The sequence below is a fragment of the Urocitellus parryii genome, chromosome 2 (assembly GCF_045843805.1).
Source record: "Urocitellus parryii isolate mUroPar1 chromosome 2, mUroPar1.hap1, whole genome shotgun sequence".
NCBI classification, from domain to species: domain Eukaryota; kingdom Metazoa; phylum Chordata; class Mammalia; order Rodentia; family Sciuridae; genus Urocitellus; species Urocitellus parryii.
The window spans coordinates 104,703,874-104,724,831 of NC_135532.1; the positions used below are offsets into that span (position 1 = coordinate 104,703,874).

Consider the following 20,958-nt stretch of genomic DNA (forward strand, 5'->3'; position numbering starts at 1 on the left):
TCAGAAGTAGAAATATGGGTATGTGGATTTGAGTCCCACCGATGAGTGAAAGACGAGGTCCAACAATGAGATTGCACACATCGGCAAATGCTACTCAGATGGATCTTCAGTAGCTGACCCCGCTGGGCCGAGAAGCTGTGTATACGTGTTTGTGCGTGAGCGCGCAACGCTCCGGAGTGGCTGAACACTGTTGGGGACTGAGTAGCAGCGAGGTCTAGAGTTGACACAGGCCGGATGTGGTCCGCGCCGGAAGAGAAGCGTGGATAGGCTTGGGGCGGGGCGCGGGGGTCACGGTGGTAAGGATCCTGACAGTTGGGGTCCGCGCGGCACCCGGAGGACCCCAAACACTCACGCCCCCCTCGGCAATGAAATCGGCAGAGACAGGCCAGACATAGCTCAAAAGCACCCACATCAGGGCCCAGGGCTGGGCCAGGTCGGTCTCCAGGCCTTGGCGCGCGTCAGAGCACTCCCTGATGTCCTGCGAGACGCGCAGGACCCAGCGAGTCCGTGGCCGCGGTCTCTGCGCGCTGGTACTGCGTGTGCTTTCGCATTGGAGCGCTGACGACCGGCCGGCCCCTGGAGACTGCTTAGCCTTTCCCAGGCAGCGTCCTTTCCCAAATCCCTCTGCGCCCGCCCGACGATTCTGCCCGCCTGCACTGCACCGCTGCCTGCGGGGCGGAGCTCGAGGGTGCCCGGCGCAAGGCGGGCCGGGCCTGGGGCGCGGCGGGGTCGGCAGGGGGCGCTGCGGCAGCCCGCGCTGCCCCGAGGCCGATGCGCGCCGCCCTAGCCTCCCCTCCCGCTTCGAGGAGCTGGCAGCCGGCGGCGAGCCCGGCGCGCGGCGGCGGAGCCCGGGCCGGGCGGGGACCATGGGCGGTTAGTGCGGCGCGCGCCTAGGCCGGGCAGTTGCCGTTGGCGCTGAGCGGCGCGGAGGCGCGAGGCGGGCGGGCGTCCACGATCCAGGGTTGGGAGACTGAGGGGCAACGCGCGGGTAAGACAGAGGTGGGGGACACTAGCGAGGGTTTCCAAGCATCGGATCTGAGCCCAGCGACGAAGCTCCCTCCCCTGTCCCTGCGCCCTCCCCAAGTCCCAGCCGCAGACTCGCGCCCCCTCCTCAAGCCACTCTCCCGCGCGCCCCTTGTCCCAGCCCACCACCCCCTCCGGCCCGGCGCCCCTTCTCCAAGCCCCGGCGCCGTCTAACCTGCCTGCAAATCCCCCGCTCCCGCCCGAGCCCTCGCCTCCGCCTTCGCCTACCCGGAGCCTCCGGCTTCTCCCACCCCTGCTCCGCGCCTCTCCTGACGAGCCTGCCTCCTCCCGGTCCCCGTCCCCCAGCCCGCTCCAGCTCGGCCCCCGCACTCCTGCCGCCCGTTTCAGCCAGAATTCGAGCTCTCGGGATTCCCTTTCCCTGTCAGTCCCGAACCCGCTCGGGTCCAGGTAAGAAGGCGACCGCAACTTCTCGTCGGCCTTTCTGGGGTGTGGGGCTGGCACCTCCGGGCAGCTACCTGCCGCCCGCGCGGCAGCTCCGGGAGCCACGGCCCCGCCGAGGGACCGCTCCGCGCGCGCAGGTTAACCTCCTTGCATGCTCAGGTTGGGACTGTGTGTATAGACCCCATATTGCTTTTGCCGGAGAACTTGAATACATCGCGATTTTTTTTAAAGAAACCGGTTTTGTCACATGCAAAAAAAAAAAAAAATTAGATTTGCTCAGAGCAGGTTGCTTTTCTTTGCGGCTGTAGCTGACTTTCAAGTTATACCTGTGGAGGGGAAAGGATTAGCGATGCAGGAGAACGTGGAGCCATATTTTTCCGCTTCAGCTATAGGGTTGCAAAGGGCACTGTGGGGAACGAGGCTGTCCCCGCCTGGGTGGCCACTGTTGGTGGTAAGGCAAGGATGCTTTCGAAACATGCAACAAGTAAAATCATGAGGGGCGTGGAATAGATCGGGGTGTGAATGGGGAAATGTGGGATGGATGGCCCAGGGGTGGGTGGGCGGTCTGTGAGAGTTAAGCAACTTGGGGGCATTTGTTGCTGTTTGCAGAAGGCAGGAGGGTGGACCCCGAGTGTGCGGAAAACAGTGCTGAGTCCAGCCCACTCTTTCAAATGAGACGTGACTGCAGTGGGGCTTGGCAGCAGCTCCTCCTCCTCAAAGGTGTTGGTGCCCAGTCCGACATCTGTGGGAAGAGGGTTTAAAACAGATGGCTTGGAAAGCTTTGTCGTCCCTGGAGAGAGGTGGAGATGCATGGTGACAGCCTGGAAGCCAGTGTGTGCATCCGCCCCATCCCTTTTGGAGGCTTTCATTAAGTCTTGGATTAAATTAATTGCCCATTTTCAGAGAAGAGACATGTCAGGGGTACTTCTCTTTTAGGTATTGGCTCCTGGCCAGCCCTCCCTCACAGAGGCGTTGGGAGGCCACATTTGGGTGCCAGGACAGGGCAGCCACCGGGCTTTCAGAACACCAGCACTCTGAGCAAGGTGGAACTACCCTATCTGTAACTTTTTTTTTTTCCTATTAATCTGCTTGAATAGAAATTAACTCAATATTCCTTTACCACTGAATAGAAAAATCAACCAAGGGCTCACTGGGGTTCAGTAGGTTCCCTCTGAGTGTCCACAAATTTCTGTAGGCATCCTCTTGTCCTTTACTGTGATGAGCTGCTGACTGTCAGGAGCCCTACTGGCTAGGAGCACCTTCAGGGATGAGATAGACCCATCTCTGTGGCCCCAGGGCCCTGCCTGGCACCCCCTGCCTGGTATTTTACTCAGTGTTTGTTAAGAAATGAATTAAATGTGTCTTGAGTCCACGATCTGTGTTTTTCCATTGTGCTGAGTTGTTTTCAAAATGTTATCCTTTAATTCAACAGATTTAAATACAGACATGCGTGCGCATGTGCGCACACACAGTCTCACTAGAGACAAACTCATTTGTGTGTTGGGGGGGATGGACAAGGAGCTCAATCTCCATATCAGATTTTGACGGCTGTCTATAACCTCAATGGGCCTCCAGAATTTCCATGAAGGAAATCAGTTGCCCTCATCCCAGAAGTGGAGTTGGGAGGGCCATGGCCACCCTGAGGAGCTACTGAGGCCTCTTGCTGAGAGGTGAGACCACCTCAGTGTAACCTAAAGGACCTGAGCTGCAGCCTTAGCCCTCTTGGGCATCCCCCATTCCTGCCCACTGGGAGGACACTCTCAGAATTCTAACAGATCACTTGCAGATCCCCACTGTCCACTTTAGGCTGGGGTATATGAGTATAACTCACCCACTCACTCCAGTGGGTGCTCCCTACCCCAAAGTTGCTTCCTCTGGAGGGCACACTCCTTGCCCACTTCTATCAGTATAGCTTGCAGCATAATAGGGGTGGGCAGAGGCTGGTGCCTGGGGACTGCTTTGGTCTGTCAGGAGTGGCTGTGCTTCACGGCAGATGGAGCAAAGTCCATCTCTCTGTCTGTGTGAAAGGTCAGCAGTGAGGGAGTACAGTCAGAGCTTGGGCCAGGGCAGGCCAGACCCCCTTTGTTCAGGAATCTGGGAGGGACTAGAATTCAGAGTGCCATTTGGATGTGGGAACCTGCACTGCCCCAGGCTGTCATGAGCTTATCTTTCTTACCCAGACTGCCTCTGTCTTTAGGTCTGGCTTTTACCCAGAATTCCTGCAGCTGGCACAAATCTGTTTTCTAGAAGAGGTTTAATTGATGCCTGCACTTCCGTGAGTGAGAGAGAAAGGGAGGGGAAGAGAGAGAGGAGAGAGAGAGAGAGAGAGACTACTATCTCAAGGGCAGGAGAAAGGATGAGAGAATGTTTGAGGTCCTGAAAATCCAGAAGGGGAGATTCAGCCCCAGGATCTTTCTGGGACAAGGATCTTACTTGGTGGGTACGGAAGTGTGCCCACATTCTGGTGTCAGGATTACCATTAGGAGCAGTCACTGAGATAGACTAAATGGCCCAAAGTGCTGAGCCCCTGTTCAAAGCCAGCAGAGAATTGGGCTTGACCCGACCCAGTAGGAGGGTACTGAGCAGTTTTAAGTGTCTGTGAGGGGTGTGGTGCTTGGGTGGCCTGGGGTCTGACCTGGGGGAGCCACCTTGCACTTGAGATGCTGAGGAGAAAGCCCAGGGGAGTGTCAAAAGAAGCAGCTCAGAGGCTCTGTGCACCTGCACTTGGTGGGTAAAGAAGACATAGCCTTCTAGTAGGATGGGGGAGGGGTCGGCTTTTGATAGAAGCAGCTTGCTAAGGACCCTTCTTGGAGCTGTGAGACAGCCTCACTGGTAGCATAGGGATCAGTGCAGCCGCTCACCCTGCAACCACTGCAAGGCTGCATGAGGAGCATATGGGAGCCTAGAAGGAACTGCAGGGTCTGCTCTAGTCAAGAAGGCAGGAGAGCCGTGGTCACCTCACTGGACCACATACTCCCCACTCTGCACTGCACCCCTAGAGCCTGCAGGCTGCTCTGCCCTTTCTTGGATTTTGGTTGGGGAAGTCCTTGGCTTTGGTAAAAAGATCAATCCCTAGTGAAGGGGGGAGGAACCTCAGGATCGTGGAGGACGTTAATGATTAACGGGCTTGAGAAAAAAATGTGGACGGGCCTTCTGGAGGAGCTCCTGCTGCAGCAAGGAGGCAGTCTTCACCACTTCCTCTTGGCTGGGTTGTCCGTCCACACCTGCCTCTGTCCATTCCTGCACCCCTCCTTCCCATGCCCACCCATCCGCACATGGGTTTACCACCAGCAAAACCACCTGGGCTGGGCACTTGGCTGGAAGAGAGTTCTATCTAGTAATGGAGACTGTGGGAACTCAAAACTTCTCTTTATATTCGAGGTCACCTCCCACGTGGACCTTCATATTCCTGTTTGCAAGGCATCCCTTTGTCATCTGGTTGCCACCCTCTCTGTCTCTATGTGCTACCAGCTTCTTTAGGGAGAACTATAGTCAACAGCATAGAAATCAGAGCTTCAGAAAACGGAGTGAGGTAAAAATTACTTCATCTGGTTTTGACCTCCCCATCCCCTCCTCTCCCCTCCCCTCCTCCACTTCTCTTTGTGGGCACAGCCATCATTTCTACCAAATATACAAGTAGTTTGAACACGATTTGTCCTACCCCTCAATTACTTGGAGACTTGTGTCTTTCCAACCAACAAAACCACACAGCTTGCTTTCCTCAGCTTGCACCATTCTTGTATCCAGCACTGGCCATCAGAGATACCACAGTTTCGTTTTGAGCATCTTAACTACTAAATAAAATGAGACTATTGCTTGCTAAATATGTCACAGCAAATACAGGAATTAGAATAAAACATTTACTCCTGGATCCAGGAGTACCATTAGGTCCAAAGAGTCTTGATAACTCTTTATGCTTCTAAAATGAAAGAGGCATTTGGATCCAGGGGAACAGAGAAAGGTTATCAAATTATAGCAGAAATGTTTGGAAGCTCAGAAATAAGAATGGAAAGGTCTTACAGAAATAAACTATCATTTTTTGAATATCATGAATAGAATACAAATATATTAATTAGGACTTTTTTAAAAAGTATAGACAAAAATAGAAATTTTTAAAGTATAGATTAGTAAGTATAGAAATTTGTCTTTATTGAAATATATCAGTTGTCATACATTGTGTTTATATACTATCTGACCATAGAGGCAACTGTATGAGTTCATTGATGAGATGGAATCTGCGATCTCATTGGATTCTGGCAAGTGTGGATCTACCTAGAAATAGGGAAATGGGACCTCAGAGTGGTTAAATCCTTCTCCCTAGAAGTGAGATCTCTTCAGCAGAGAATCAGGATGTAAACTTGGATATTGGTGCTACAGTTGCCTGATAACCAGATGTGGTTACATAATTACTTGAAAATGGTCTCCTGCTTAGGGGTCAAAGTCGGTATTGGTTTTCTTTAGGGTACTCTGCAAGTCACACAAGCAAAACCAATGCATGTGCTGTACCCCCAGAAACCCCCTGGAAGGGTTTCTCGGGTTCCTGGGTTTCTGGTTCTCTTGATGCTACAGGGCCTAGGTTTGCTTGTGTCTTCAGCACAGTGATTAAGAGTAGGAACTCCAAAGCTAGATTGGCCTTGAATCCTGGACCTGCCATCTCTAGCTTGTATTCTTGTACCTTGTGACTCTGTTTCCTTATTTGTAAAACTGGGGTGATGGTAATACCTGCTTCTTGCTTTCTGGTATTGTGAAACTAAAATGAAATCGTATGTGACTGAACAGCACCCAACATATGGTCCATGCTTAAACACTGTTAGCTCCTTACAAATACATCGTAGGTGCCGGATGAGCACACTGAGATGATGAGTTTACGATAATACAAAGCAGAGGATCTCTTGTGTTCCCAGGGAAGGACGTCTATGACAGTGCAGAGTATTCCACAGTGCAGGCATTTGTGACAGTGCAGGCGTGACAGTGTGGGAGTATTTCCAGGCACTCACCTGGCTATGGGCCACATGCTCTGGCCCGCAAGGCTGGGGTATGACCTGGAAGGTGCTGACCATTATTGGGATGGGACATCCCTGTATCATGTGACCTTGCCAACTGTTTAAGTCAGGTACTCATTTTGATTGGTGTGTGTCTGGCACTGCTGGTGGTTAATGTTCCAACTGTCACTCTGGGCCACAAGTTGTTAGCAGGAAGCATGACAAGAGACCATAGACTCAGTGTTTCCTCACCTGGTGTGACAGTGCTATTAATGGTCCCCGTTGACAGAATGTTGCCCTGGCAGCTGTTTTACAGGGGCCCTTCTGCAGTTCCCTGAGCCACCGTCTCACCAGAGACCCAGCTTTTAGAGCAAGGAATGGTGGTTGTAGCAGCTCCCAAGGGTAGACTGGGGAGGAGCCGACCACCAGGCTTCTGTGTCTGCTGTAGCTGGAACCTCCTTGGCCCAAGAGGCTGTGTTGATTGGCGTGGGTCCACCGACTGGTCCTGGAAAGGGAGGCTCTTCCTCCGCAGACCTTCCCTGCCCTGGCTCCATGCATCCTCCAGGAGGTTGGCATGGCAGCCTGCCCGGCCGGCACCTGCCACAGCCGAGTTGGCACAGGGCCTGCAGCCGAGGGCTGTGGACCAGAGAACCCTCCTGTGGTGGCTGCTTGAGCACTTCCGCGCCTCATTGAGCATGGCTGGTGCACCCTCTGCCCTGTCCCAGGGAAACTGAGGGTCAGTTCTCTTAGTGGGCAGCCTGGTTATTTTTTATTCATTTTTAAACTACCGGGACTCAAAATGAATGAGATGGTATTCTACATTTTGATACTCGCCCCATGATTGGAAATAGAGAATGGCAAATGATGCCAGTGGTTGGTTTGTCAGGGGGAGTTGAGTTAAAGGGGGCTCCTTTTGTCTAGTTCCCCGGGTGCCCTCGCTTCTGTAGTTCCATTCGGCCCCTTGATATCCTAGGCCCTGTCCATTTTCGTCGCCAGTCTGTCTGTCTGCCTCTCCATTAGGAAACAGACCTGAAAAAATCAAAGCTTGGGCATTTATGGCTGAAGGTCATGGCATAGAGAGTTGATTTTTTTTCCCCTTTGGGCTCCATCTTCAAGGTGAAAAATTACTGTCTTTCTGAGAAACTAAGTATATTTTAGGAGATCACTAACGTCAGCAGGCAGGAGGATCTAAGCAAGCCAGCTCACAGGATCTCCAGCATTTCTAAGTTAGCAGCATATGATTTTTGATTTTCTCCTTTTGTGCATCTTGCTCTCGTGACTGCTGATTATCTAGAAGCAGCTGCATTCATTGGTGGTGTTTAACACTCTACTTAGAGTAAGTAATTGCAGTTGGCTGGGCTGAGGACAGTTCATTCTTTTTATTTGCTTTTTTTTTGCGGGGGGGCAGGGATGCCAGGGATTGAACTCTGGGGCAGTTGACCCCTGAGCCACATCCCCAGCCCTATTTTGTATTTTATTTAGAGACACAGTCTCACTGAGTTGCTTAGCACCTTGCTGTTGCCAAGGCTGGCTTTGAACTCTCGATCCTCCTGCCTCAGCCTCCCGAGCCTCAGGGATTACAGGTGTGCCTAGCCTTTTTATAGGCAGCAAATGCCAGAAAGGGGGGTTGGAACTCCTCACCTTGGTGCTGGCCCTCTGCCCAGTGCCACATCCCTCTGGCTCATGCAGCTCTCTCCCCAGCTTGACTGGGGTGCCCTGGAGGGCTGTGGCCACACCCAGCACTTCTCAGAAGCTTTGGCCTTGGAGCAGTAAATAGCGTCAGTAAAGGTTGGTGAATAAAATAAGTGATGGGTGGTGGAAGGGCATGTCCGTTATGTCATTATGGCATTATGTGTGTCATAAGGTGTCTTCCTAAAGCTCCCGTGTCAATGCAGGAATGTTCAGAGGTGGAATGATCGCATTATGAGAGCCATACCCTAATCAGCAGATTAGTCCATTTGATGGATTCATCATTTGAACGGACTCACGGGGTGGTAACAGTGGGCAGGTGGGGCGTGGCTACTGGAAGTGGGTCCCTGGGGTGTGCCTTGGGGATTGATATTTTTGTTCCTGGTGCCTCACAGTCTCTGTGCTTCCTGGCCACCATGAGGTGAGCAGCTTTCCTCTACCCACCTTCTGCCATGATGATCTATCTGCCTTGCCTCAGGCCCAGAGCAATGGCATGGGCCTGTCACCTTCTGAACCTTTGAAACCATGAGCCAAAATAAGCTCTTCCTCCTCTAAGTCATTCTCGCCAGGTGTTTTGGTCACAGCAACACAAAGCTGACTAGCACAGTGTGTTTGGCTGCAAGTAACCAAAAGTCCTGCCTCCAAGCTTCACACCAGTAGGTGTTTGCTTCTCTCCTGTGACAGGTGTCTGAAGGCCGGAGGCTGCTGGTGTTGGTTTTCAGCGACTCGTGCCTGGACAGACTGACTCTTCTGTTATGCTCTCAGCCCTTCCTTCGTGGTGCAAATGTCTGGTTCAGAAAGGAGGCGATGCTGGACACATTGGCTCCTTTTCTCAGGAAATCAGATCCTCCCCAATAGTCCCCCGCGTTTCCTGGCCAGAACCCCATCACGTTTCTCCCAGTTAAAAGGGCCAGGTAAACAGTCAGCAGGTACACCAAGGAAGGCTCCCTGCCTAGACAAATATGTGTCGTGGCCCAACCCTGTGGGCATCTGCTCTTTGCTCATACAAATTCCAGAGTGGCTGTTCCTCATGGGCGGGTGGAGGCTCCTAGGCTGCCATGCTCACGTACAAGCATCTTTGTGAGAACAGGTCCCGGTTGAGTGGCCTCAGTAGCTGGAGGTTAACCCAGGAGAGATGGCCTTCAGCCCCTGTCAAGTGCCTTCTCCCCACCTTCCCAAGTTCCTCTCCAGCCCACCCAGATCTGTCTATGGATTCAAATTAACTGACCTTGAAGCAAAGAGTTGTTCACTGAGCCCTTGGCTTAGACAAGCAGAAGCTCCTCATCCCCGTTCTAGGTCAAGTCCACTATAATAAACAGGACTGGGAGGGACAGTGCAAGAAGTGGAGGGGAGGAAGGGTGTGCTCCTGATGCCCACTCTCATTCATTGAGAAATATCTCCCACTACTTCCCGCTAATATGTGTCATCTCTTGGGTTTTGGTGCCTTCTCCTTCTTCAGTTGTTGTAGGTTACCGTGACAGGTGCTCCTCCGTCACAGTATCCCTGGTACCTGGTCCCCTCTGTGCCTTCCTTTTTCCTACACACACTTGCTGAGCCCTGAGGCTTACTCTGCTCTGTGTCATCTGCCACCCCCCCCACCTCCTCCAGCCCTGGGGCAGGCAGGTGGGGACAGTCCCCTGAGCCTCTGTAGTGTTGATGAGTTTTGTGGTATGGGTAGGCTCTGGGGAACTGAGGTTACCCAACTTTGGAGGACATCGCCTAGGCTTGGGTTCCAAGTTGGCCTGAGTTTAAGGATGAGCTGGAATTAACCAGGTCAGGAAAGCTTGGGGGCCAGGAGAGTGAACGAGGCACAAACCCTGAATCACGAAAAGGAGCACACAGCTGAGTGGCTGATGTGGCCACTCATCCAGTGACGCTGTGCTCCAGGGCCTGGGCGGGCAGCAGTGGACAAGGCAGGTGAAGACCCAGCCCCAGCGGAACTCAGGCCTAGGCTGCAGGGGGCGAGGCTGTGGAGGGACAGGGCCAGAGCCTGAGGGCGGATCATGGACCCTGCTCTGAAGGGTTTGCTGGTGGAAGCTGAGGAGGATGTGGGCCCTGTGGCTTGTGCCGTCACCTCTCATGCCCCGTCCCTGTGTCTCCAATTCCTGTCTGGTCCTTTGCCCAGGCATTACTCAAGCTGTAAAAATAGAGTCTGGCACCAGAGCACCAGCGTGAAGTTGGAGAGGAGAGCTGGAACTGTCACCACACATCAAGGGGCTTGCCAGGGAGGTTTTGATGGAGCTCTCTCCTAGAGCCCCGGGGACGAGGTTCTAAGTTGGCTTACGGTGCTTTTCTCACTTGGACTCATGCCAGTACTTCTTACCACTCTCCCAGAATGTGTCCTGATGCCCATCCCTGCCCCAGAGTCCACCCCCACCATGAGCACATTGAAGTGGACACTTAACCCTGAAACCTGCCATGTAGGGCTCACCTGGCCACAGATTGGCCTGCTTGGAGAGGCTGGTCATCTCCCTGGGGCCCATGAGGTGCTGGCCTGCAGTCCCTCGGGTACCTACGTCCTGTACCCAGTGGGTGACTTGGCCAGCACTGTGGTCAGCACCTCCTGAGGCATTCACAGGTCCCAGCAGTGCTAGGGAGCAGTGTTGCCCTCCCCTTCCCCAGGGACCTGAGGGCTGAGCCAGGGTTTAGCAAAGCTGTCAGCTGCCCCTGTGGTGATGAGTGGCCCCCAGGGTGGCTTCCTGCACTGTCCCTCCCAGTCCTGTTTATTATAGTGGACTTGACCTAGTATGGGGATGGGGAGCTTCTGCTTGTCTAAGCCAAGGGCTCAGTGAAGAGCTCTTTGCTTCAAGGTCGGTTCATCTGAATCCATTGACAGACACTGGCCCGTCCAGTGGTGTTCATGGAGGGTCTTCTTGGTCCAAGTGCTGTGGGAATGTGAATAACGCTGAGGAAGAGGAGCATCATTATCATCCCGAGTGTTTTCCAGGTACATCCGTTAAATCCCCGCCCCCTACTGCCAGCTCCATGAGGTAGGTGATGTCCACCAGAATATAACCCCCCTCGGGCCAATTTGGGCTACTAATGCCCAGCTTCTTGTAGGTGCTCAGTAAATATTTGTTGATTGAATAAGTAAAACCACCCTGTACAGAAAACACAGCTGCAGCTCAGAGAGAGGAAAGAACTTGCCCAAGCTAGAAAGTGGTGGAATAAAAGGTTTGGACCTTGGTCCCAGGGAGGTCCCATAAACTGCGACTCAGGGACCCCAGCCATCACTCAGCCCCGGAATATGGGTTGCTTGGAGGATAGCAGTGTAGGAGGGCCCCGCATAGTCTTGCCAGGCCTGTCAGGTGTATAACGACTCGTGTAACCAGTGTGACCCCCGAATGTCAGGGCCCAGGAGGTTGAAGGATGCCATCCCAAGGGTGGGAAGAACACATGGGAGCAGATCCCTCAGTAGCTGGAGGGTGACATTTCCAGAGCCACCTTTGTCCTGTCGGGCATGTGCTCAGAGACGGTTGGTGCTCCCAGCCACCCTCTACCCTGCTCTCTGATGCTTCAGTGCATGGGGACTGTCACCAATAGCACAGGGGGGCTTTGGGCCCTACCTCTGTGCCACTGTATGCGTTGACCCTCCTTGGAACACCTGTGCTTGTCGCCTGTGCGAGTCAGGTGGGCCCCGGACAGCCCCCACCCTGTTGGTCTCCCAGTTTCTGCTCTTCCCAACAGCCCTTCCTGGTCTTCCCAGTCCCAAGTGCCCCTAGGCCCTCCCCGCAGGCCCCGGAGCCCGTAGTCTGTGTAGTGCATTTTCTTCTGGTGTCCCCGGAGCCCTGGGTCCTCAGGTGGACGGGGCTTCTGTACCATCCCCTCCCTGCGAACCCCATCTGTTCTGCAGTTATCTGAATGACACATCAGGCTCCACGTGGCTTTGAGTTTTGAAAGGGGGTACTTTTTCCAAATGACTGGTCTCTTTACAGCTTGTCATGTGCCCTCCTTGTAAGATCTTGCTTAACTACCTTGTGAAAAATTATTATTTAAGTCAGGCATGGCGGCTCTCGCCTGTGATCTCAGCTGCAAGAGACTGCTGGGGCAAGAGAATTGCCAACTTCAAGGCCAGCCTGGGCAAGACCCTGTCTCAAAATAAGAAATAAAAGGAATGGAGATGTAGCTATGTGGTAGAGTGCCACTGGGTTCAACCCTCAGTATCACAAACTAATAATGATCATGAAGTTGCCAGCATTGTCTTCCCCAGTTTAAAACTTACTACTTGTTTAAGAAAATCCAGAACATGCAGAAACATGTAAGTGAGAAAATAAGTCTTCTCGTCTCCACCACCTTTTGAAATTGTGGTCCGCCAGCTTCCGTCTTGCAATTTGTTTTGGAGAAAAATCAAGATTACCTGAAGTCACAGCCATAACCACTCATGATACTTAGTGCGAATTTTTCTCTTTCCAGTGGTCTTTCCTTTTTTCTTTTTCCTCCCCCAATTGTTCCTTCTTAAAGTAGCAGTTATTTAAATTCATTTTTTTTCAAAATAACACCAGCTCCAAAATTCTACAGAATACACAAATATGAAGTCCTACTCCCTCCTCCGCCTCAAATTGCTCAGCCAAACTTTGGGACATATGTCCTTTATAAAATAATTGAGATCAAACTGTGCAAAGTGTTATAGCTTGACTTTTTGACGTTATAATACAATGTTGTTTGTCGTGTACAACTTATTATACAAGCAGAGCATTAAAAATAGTAAGTCCTGGGGCTGGGGATGTGGCTCAAGCGGTAGTGCGCTCGCCTGGCATGCGTGCGGCCCGGGTTCGATCCTCCATGCACCACATACAAACAAAGATGTTGTGTCCGCCAATAACTAATAAATAAATAAATATTTAAAAAAAAATAGTAAGTCCTTTACTCCTCACAGAGATGGCCACTATTAATCTGGCCATCTTTTAATTCTGCTAGATCTTTTTCTGTAAGTTTTCCTGTTTTCTTACACATGTTAAGATAGACAATGTAGGGCTTGGGCGTGGTGGTGCACACCTGTAATCCCAGCAGCTCGGGAGGTGAAGGCAGGAGGATTGCAAGTTCAAAGCCAGCCTCAACAAAAGCTAGGCCCTAAGTAACTCAGTGAGACCATCTCTAAATAAACTACAAAAAAGGTCTAGGGATGTGGCTCAGTGGTTAAGCACTCTGGGGTTCGGTTCCCAGTACCAAAAAAAAAAAAGACAATGTAGGTTTTACCTAAGTGAGCTGGTTCTGTATCTGTTATTACGTTGCTGTTTTACTCTCTGTTGTTTTTATTGGGGCTGTATCTCATGGAAGGTCATAAGCCCACCTCTTTCTTTTTAAGGCCGAATCATGTTCTATTGCATCAACACACTGCACTTTTCCGACAGTTCTCCAAAGGGTGAGCATTTCAGTTGTTTGCAGGTTTTACAGTGACTCCTAATGCTTTGTGCACACAAGGGAACATTTTTTTGTAGGGCAGATCCCAGAATATGAGCTCCTGGGGCACCAGGTGTGTTTGTTTATTGTTTTAATGGAGTTGACTTTCCTGGACGCAGAGGCCATTCCAGTTAACCATCTGTTGTGGAGAGTGAGTGAGAGAAATCTTCCCCTAGTAACTAACTTTCACTAGAGATGAGTGAGCTTTTTAATATTTTGCCAATCCAAAGGGTGATAAATGAGAAATGCTATCTCTTGCAGGGTGTGAGGTGACACATACCTATAATCCCAGTGGCTCAACAGGCTGAGGCTGGAGGATCCTGAGTTCAAAGCCAGCCTCAACAACTTAGTGAGGCCCTAGGTAATTTAGCAAGACCCTGTCTCAAAATAAAATATAAGGGGCTGTGGTTGTAGCTCAGTGGTAGAGCGTTTGCCTGTCACGTTGAGACACTGGGTTCGATCGTCAACACCACATAAAAGTAAGATAAAGATATTTTGTCCACCTACAACAAAAAATATATATTTAAAAAAATAAAGTAAAAAATAAATAAAATATAACAAGGGCTGGGGATGCGTCTCAGGGGTTAAGAACCCCTGGTTCAATCTGTAGAACCGGGGGGAAAAAAAAAAGGGAGAGAGAAATGCCATCTCGGTTTTAAATTTGCAATCCCCTGCCCCTAGTTTTCTGGCACACACATACATAAATGCATTGAAGAAAAACTCAGTCATGTGCCTGGTTCTCTCTCCTTTGTCCTCTGGCAACAGGTCAGATGTGTTTCCCCTAGCCATTGCATCCTTTTCAGAAGCTTGGTCGTTCAGCGTCACCATCCTGCTGAGCTCCAGCAGATCACCTGGGTGCTCCTAACCTTAGCTGATGTTCCTTGTCTCCAGAGGTCCTGGGGATGATAAGTAATGGGAAAGAAAGGAAAGCGAAGGAACACCCTGTGCAGAGCAATGGTACAGAGAACAGGAACCCAATTAACATCTGAAGTAGAAATTTGCTTGGGGTTCATCCCTCACCCGACTGGAGAAAGGGGGGTTCCCCCAGACATCTCCAAGAGCTCTTGCTGTACGTGGACCCCCTCTGTGGACTGTTGGGAAGCACGGCCTGCTCCCTATGTGCCCCTGTGGATCACGTCTGGCTCTCCTTGCTCTTCTTTGGATGGAGGGATTCCAGTTGTTTCAGAGCATTCATTTAATATGGTGGGAGCATCCGGGAGGCTGCGTGGGATTGTGGAAGTCGTGTTGAGCTGGCTCTGTGTCCCAGAGCCCACTCCAAACTTCTCACTTTTCCGCAGAATGACTGTGTAAAGCTGGAAAAGACACTCAGCTTCTTGGGTCCCCTGGGGCTTGCATAGTGCAGAGAACCAGGGGGAGAGTGTGTTTGGAGAGCACGGTGGAGCATGGGCTCGTGGGTACAGGTCAGGTCCAGCTCAGTATTAAAGAGAGTCCCTAAGAATTAGCGCCTTCTAATAGTGAGATCGGCAGCTGCCAGTTTTCAAAAATGCTCCCACAGGCAGTCGGCCGCTCTGGGCCGAGCTTTGCGCAGCAGCGCGGACTTGCTCCCGAACAGACAGGCGCCAGCCCTGCTGTCACATGCCTCCAGATCCATTGCAGGAAGCAGCCAGAGGGTCAGGTATTCCAGGGTGGTCACTCCATTATGTAATGACAGTCCCTAGAAATGTCATGAAGGAGATACAGGGTGACTAGAGAGGGTGAGACAGGATTCGGCTCTCGTCAGGGAAGAGCCAGGGCAGCTTCCCTGAGGAAGTAACCTCTGCGCAGGGATTGAAGGATGATCCAGGAGCAGTAAGGTAGGATTGGAAGGACAGAGGAGAGGCGCATGCTGGCCAAGGAAGGCAGGATGGCAGAAGTGTTCAACTCTTCCCTCCATAAGTCATGATTGAGCCCCTGCTCTGGGTGCTGGAGACGCAGGTGTAGAGGACAAGACTGATAAAGTCCCCGAGGAGAGTGGCAGAGAGCCTCGACATAGCAGATCACCCCGGTGTCGTTTCACTACCATCCTCGTCGTCTGGAGGTGGACTAGGCTCAGCCGCTGGTGCCCTGCAGGTGTCTCACCCAGATACTCAAGCCATAGCTGCTTTGGGATTCTCACTCACATGACGATGGCTGGGCTGCAGAGACACACAGCTGGGAGATGGGACAGCTGGGGCCACGTGGGCATCCCTGTCTCTGGGTGGCCTCCCATGTGGCTCTCCAGGGTGATGGCTTCAGAACATCAAGTGGCCTGTGAGGTGGCTGCAGCATGTCCCTTAAGGGAGGGGCTCTCACCTCCATCCCTCTTCTAGGCAGTTCCAGAGGGTCACAGATTCTCCATCCTGGGTTCTTTCTCGTGGGGCTTGACTCCCCTGTGGGCTGACTCCCCAAGCACCGGCCCAGCAGACTGTCTGCCCTGACTGGGTGGACACGCGTGGACACAGGCTCTAAGTCCCCAAGGAGCAAAGCTCTCCTGTGAAGCCGAGAGCTGTCGGGAGTGGGAGTGAGGTTGGACCAGAAGGGGCCCTTGGAGGCCGTGGGCAGTGAGTGGTCGGGTGTCATCGCTGGAGCATTGCGGGCAGCTGCTAGAGGGCCAGGGAAGAGTGGGGAAGACATTTCTTTGGGGAAGAAGAGTTTGTGTTATGTTTTAAAATCCATCTGTTAGAATGATTTGTCTTACAAAAGAATATTCCCGGCTCTAAGTGAGGAAGCTGAGCTCTTCCCCGGATTGAGTCACTTGTGCCAGGATCAGCACTGTGGCAGTCTGTGGTCGAGTATCACAGAGATCACAGAGTTAGTGGGCAGAGACACCCCCTGTGACCTGCACAGTTCAGTCAGTCACCCAGCGCAGTCCAAGCCGACCTCCCGCTGTGGCTTCCTGCACTGCACATAGTAGTGCCCCCCCCACCCCGTGACTGACTCAGCAGGAGAGCTCTTTGTGGGGTTCACTGTGAACACTTAGAAACTCAATTTATGAGAACAAGTACTTGCTCGTTTATTTTGTGGAAGCCAGTGACTTAACAAGGATCAACTGCTGCCCATTGCTTTGAATTCTGGACATCACTTGTGTCGACAGCTTCTTTCTCATTAAGTGTCATTGACCTTGAAGCTTGTGTTTCATTGCCACTTTGACCTAAGCTGGAACTCAGAACAGTGTAACTGCTTCACTGGCAGGGACCAGGTAACAGTTCAGATTCCAAACTAAGTGGCTGTGACTCCAGGGCCCAGTGCTTAGCTCTGTTCAGGCTCTCCTTCTCGCTTGGTTAAGTGCAGAGAAGCCACAGATAGTCTGGAGAGGGTCAGGGCCTCCTCAGGTGTCAGCATGGGGAGAGCCCCTAGAGATCCCTGCCTCCACCCCTCCCCTGTCTCCCCAGCAGCTGGCTGCCTGTTGATCACCTCCAGGGGCATGGGAGGGCTCGTCCTGTGCTGACCACACTGCCTGTGAGGCAGCAGCATTCCAGAACATTTTAAGGGCACAGAGTTCCTGCTCATGGGCACTGGCAATGATAAGGACCCAGGGAGATGCTGGTGCCGGCTCCCTGTCATGACTGGGCCATGTGCAGTGAGCACAGGGGTTTGCCAGAGCTCTACAAGTGAGCTCCTCACCTGGAAAAGACTGCATCAGACAAAACACCTTGCAGTGGCCAACACGAGCTCTCCTGTCCACGGCTCTGCCACCCCTGTGTCCACCCAGAGCAAAACCCCCATCTCTGAGGTACTGTCAACATAGACCCTCAGGCGTCAGAAAACGTAAGTGGCCTTGCCAACCCATGCACTCGCGTGTCCCTGATTGGCACTGTACATCTGTGATTCTGAGGAATTGTTAATTTTTTTTTTTTTTGGCTTTGAAAAAATGTGACTTTTATCACCCAAACCTTTATTACATCCCACTTTGCGTTTCCAATTTTACAGCCTGCCTATTTAATCCCTTTGTGCTTTCCTTGACATTTGAAGAAACTTTTAATTGACACAGTTTTGCTTGCAAAATAAAATCTTAAAAAAAAAAAACAGTTATATTTTTAAAGTGCCTTTGTGGGGAGTAACTCATGCCAACTGTGTGTCCCCCTCTTCGCTGAGGCACTCGGAGTTGCTCTTGACATTCTAAATTAAGAACGCTTCCACAACTTAAGAAAGGCGGTGAGGCGGGACCCACGCAGACTTCTTCCAAAATGTCAGGAAAAAAATAACCCCAGGGAATGCGGGCGTGAAAACGCTGGCGTGTGGAAGCCGTGTTCGGTCTCTTCTGGCCCCGAGAAACCACCAGTTTCTTCTGGAAAAAATAAAAAGAAGCCACAAGGGAGAGCATGGTTGGAATGTGCAGTTCACAAATAAAAGGGGGGAGAAAAAAACCTTTAATATTCCATGAACTTAAAATTGCTAAATCTGCAGATTATTGGCCTCGAATCCTTTCTGGCAAGGAATCGTAGCTAAATAATTCAGGGTGCATATTTTAAAACATGTAGGACGTGGGATGAACGGTCTGGCTGAGACAACGCATGCAGGTTGCCCGGAACCGCTCTGGACTGAGCAGCTGACCACACCTGAGCCGGCGGCTCTGCTGCTTTTCAGACATGTAATCATGACTGTGTACATGTTGGTTGCTAGATTGCTAGTGCCAGGGCCTTCATCAGATCAGTGAGCTTCAGAATGATTTTTTTTTTTTTTTGAGTAATTGTGCGGGTTGTCACAGAAATCCCTTTCTTCCCTTGATCCTAACAGCCCGATTGCATTCAGACCTCCATCAGGAGGTGAATCTTGGTTTCACCCATTGCTGTGGTCCTTTCCCAGTGCTAGGTTTGGGCCTGGGCATGTGATCCTCTTTTGCCAGGGAAATCTGGTGGAGGGGCTTCTAGGAGAGAGGAGATGCATGGGACTGCCCCTTCTGCCTCCAGGTACGGCTGCGTTGCCTGGGAGCATGGCCACCATCTGGTGACCCTAAGAGAAGCCAGCCTGGGGGCCGGACAAGCACAGAGGGTTGCCAAGAGCACAGAGAGAGAAGGGTCTCGGCTTCCTGATGATGCCCTAGAGTAGCTCAGGTACCAAGCCTGGGGCTGCTCTGCGCCTGGAGAATGTCGATGGGCCTCTCTGGGTGAGCTGGGGTGCTCTGTGGTCGGAGCCAAGAGTCTTCATGGGTGTGTGAATTATGTAAATCAAAAAAAGTGAAGTTCACAGAGAACAAAGGTGTCCATGATCACGTCACCTTTTTATCAGATCTAAAAGGGACATTCAGCCTGGGCAGTGACGAGTCCTCTGCCTCGTGCAGCTCATCACATGTGTCACTTTTTTCATCACAGGTATGGACAGAGCTGTGAAGGGGACCTGTGTGCCGTGGTGCTGATGGCGAGCTCTAGGTACGGTGTGGGTTGGGCTGCTTCCGAGAAATGAGACAGCGACCGCTTTGACAACTGGTGAAATGGCTTTTTTTTTCTCGTAGAACAGTTGCGGTTGGTGGGCATTTGAGAAGGGTGGTGTTGGGCCTGCAGGATTCTTCTCGGTGGTACCCTAGGGTGCCATCTCCATCCCTGTTGTTTAGAGCTGGCTCAACCCCGTTTCAGTGTTGCAGAGTGTGCAAAGCGGGTAGAAGAAAGGTCAGGGTGGGCGGGGGCAGACAGCCGCCTCTCCATCTGGCATCGCCAAGGAGCTTCCGATCACAATTCATTGGCCAGAACTTGATCATTTGCCCACAGTTAGTTGCCAAAGAATCTAGGAAACATCATGTCTAGCTGGGTGACCAGGCCTCTCGCTAAAGCCCAAAGGAGCCAAAGGATTCTGCCCATGAGAGGACGGAGACTAGACAATGGGGACAGTGGCATCTGCCACATAGTGTGTCTGAGGAAAGAACATGGTGGGTGGTGTGAGCCTTGTGGCCCAGGTTCCCTTGAGCCAGCGCCCACCTGTCCTGGTCCCTCTTCAGGTCAAGGACTTGAGCCAGGTGATGTTTAAAATTCTTCCAGCTCTGACCCTCTCTGGCATTTCCAGGGGGCGTTCTGTTGCTGAGCTAGGGGAGAGGGGGCACTTGACCCCTAGAGAAGTCACTGCTGACACTTAACGAAGAGCCCGTTATCAGCTGGGTTCCCTGCCATGTGCCTTACACGTGTTGACCCCGCTTGCCCTCACACAGTCTCTGAACGGCCCCATGATGGTGCCCATGTCATAGAGGGCCCACCATGGCCCATGAGGGGGCAGAGCAGGGCTCCACCATGCCCCCCAATCTTTGGGCTCGCCCTCAAAGCTGAGTGGGAAGGACTGGGAAGTGAGGAGGGATTTGTGGGGTGTGGCTGGGTCCCAGCAGGTCCTGAAAGCAGGGCCCAGACCACCGGGGCCCAGTGCTCCTGTGACCAGGGGCTGCTTGGGGATCAGTCTGCAGCAGTGAGCAGAAGCGCCCTCCCACACTGGTTCCTTCCTACCCTAGAGGTGGCCATCGCCACTTTGTTTTACATGGGACGGTGACTTGGGTTGTATCACCTCTCAGAGTGCCCAGGTGGGGGAGGCACCCGGAAGGTCGGTTGTGGTGCCAAGTGCAGTGTTGAGGGGGGGTGTGCTCGAGGCTCCTGGGCCTCCTTTAAGATGCTGTTGTTGCTGGGAGCGGCAGGAGGCTCAGGGCTGCTCCTCTCCAGGCTTCCTGCAGGAGGCCAGGTGCTGGGAAGAGACAGAAGAACCCTGGCCCTAGGACATGAAGGTCAGTCCCTCCATCTGACACTGCTCGGTGGCATGACTGCTGAGACCCCTCCTCTTGCTCCAGCCTACAGATGAGTCAGCTTTGTGCCTAGAGGGGACTCCTGGGAGGCAAAGCGAATCGGTGAGAATGTTGTCTAGTCCCACGGATGGCAGGACTCTTTGGGGTCAGTGGGTCAAATGGCCTGGGTAGAGGGAGTGAGGCCCTTGCAGCCCACACACGGGTGGGTCCTGAGCCACAGGCGAGCCCTGGCCTTGCAAGAGCTCACCCACATAAGATAGAGGCTCCTAGGCCAGCCCTGTGGGGCCTCTGGGCAGCTGGCTGTTCCCAGGCCCAGCACTGCCCTGCATGTGTTGCTGGACAGTTGTGGCCTCGCCTCTTCAGGAAACCTCCCGCTGCATCCTGACCTAAGTGTGGGCTCTGCTGCCCCCTCCTGCTTCCCCCTTGGCCTCTCTTCTCAAGTACCTAATGATCGTCTTGCCCATGTCTTCACTGACCAGACTGTGAACTTCCCTTTTTTTTCTTTTAGTTGTTTAACCTTTTAAAACTGTAAAAAAAAGTGGAAGACCCGTGGAAGCAGAGAGGAGCACGTGGTGAATGCCGGATCCCTCATGCAGCTTCAGCAGCTGCCCACATCCTGTGTCCGTGTCCCTCAATCTTTTTGTCTCCCTGCAACACCCGCTGCCCTTGGAATACTTTAAAGCACATCCTAGATCTTGTATCACTCTTCCACAAATACTTTACTGGATTTCAGCTATGACCTGCAAGATGGCCAAAAAAAAAAAAGTC

The 20,958-nt window shown here is 52.3% G+C and overlaps 1 protein-coding gene across 1 annotated transcript in view; it reads left to right on the forward strand.

Annotated features, from left to right (window-relative positions):
* Nucleotides 1-828: 828 nt before the first annotated feature.
* The window catches only part of Pxylp1 (2-phosphoxylose phosphatase 1), a 58,332-nt gene continuing 38,202 nt past the window's right edge, over nucleotides 829-20,958 (forward strand). The window contains exons 1-3 of the mRNA XM_026385018.2: nucleotides 829-873; nucleotides 1,330-1,431; nucleotides 18,788-18,844. The gene's annotated coding sequence lies outside the window, so the exon portion shown is untranslated. The remainder of the gene's footprint in view (nucleotides 874-1,329; nucleotides 1,432-18,787; nucleotides 18,845-20,958) is intronic.